The sequence below is a fragment of the Octodon degus genome, unplaced genomic scaffold (genome assembly GCF_000260255.1).
Source record: "Octodon degus isolate 3935 unplaced genomic scaffold, OctDeg1.0 scaffold00030, whole genome shotgun sequence".
NCBI classification, from domain to species: Eukaryota; Metazoa; Chordata; class Mammalia; order Rodentia; family Octodontidae; genus Octodon; species Octodon degus.
Genome location: NW_004524606.1, coordinates 20096324 through 20097690, shown reverse-complemented (window position 1 = coordinate 20097690; position 1367 = coordinate 20096324).

Here is a 1367-nt window from a genome sequence, read left to right as displayed (position 1 = left end):
TTGCATTCTCTTAATGAATAGAATGATTTGTTCTAATGGTGTTTATAAATGGGATCACAAGTCCGCATCTTGTACAGCAATTAACTACTAAGAAGAATATATGCAGTGTATTATTTGTTGAAACTGTCCTTCCGATATGATTTGAAACTGTCTCATTGCTATCTGTTTGTCAATAAAACTTTGAAAAAAAAAAAGAAAAAAAAACACCCAAAAGCCAGAAAATATTTAAAAAGAAGCAAATGAGTAGAATGACATTCCTACAGCTGAAAATACTTCAAATGAGGAACAATTTTAATGTTAACATTTAAAATCAGAGCATTCCTTCATAATCTAATAGTGAGAAGACTTTCTGACTGTGGCTAAAATTATGCAATCCACAAAAGAAAAAAATTGGATATATATGGCTACATGAAAAGAAGTATCATTGTGCACAACAAAAAAGTTCATTCAGGCCAGGAAGATCGCTCCATGGAATAAGTGCTTCCCTGGCAAGCACAAGGCCTGAGTTCAATCCTCAGTTCCATAAAATAAAATAATAAAATAAAATAATAAAATAAAATAAAGTATAATAAAATAAAATAAAATAAATAAAATAAATAAAATAAAATAAAATAAATAAAATAAAATAAATTCCCTGATAATTCCTAAACCCAGTTTCCCATGAAGGCGGAGCACTGACTTCAGGCTAGGTAATGTGGCTGGGGGGGTCAGTCTAGGGGCACCCTTGATGGAAGGCCACAACTCAAAACACAGGGCTATCTATGCCTCATCCACCTCCTGCTTCCCACCTCAGTCTTTAGGATGTGGCTGCCTGTGCTCATTTCTGAGGCATGGGTCTCACCACATAGCTGGGACATCTCCAACAGCTGAGTCTGCTCAGCAGCTGCCTGGGTATTTGGTAAACACACTTAACACAATGGAACTGCACACTTAAAAATGGCTAAAGGGCCAGGGATACAGCTCAATACTGGTATGTACTTACTGTCAGTGAAGCCATAGGTTGAAGTACCAGCACTACACAAACAAAAAACACCTAATCATGACATAGGGAAGAACAATTATCTCCATCATTTCATAGAACCAGAAATAGATGTTCTAGGTCACATAGTCCCAAAATGGTTGATAATACATATTTTTAAGATCATCGTCTTTATATTTTTGTGATAGGGTTTAATCTGTAAGGAAAGACAGATGATACTTGAACTATACCAGGCAACAGGCATGTCAATTAATGAAGCAAGCAAAAATGTAAATTTTTAGGTATCAAGTGTCTTAATTACTTTGCACAGAAAGCTTCTTTCTTCTTCTTCTTCTTCTTCTTCTTCTTCTTCTTCTTCTTCTTCTTCTTCTTCTTCTTCTTCTTCTTC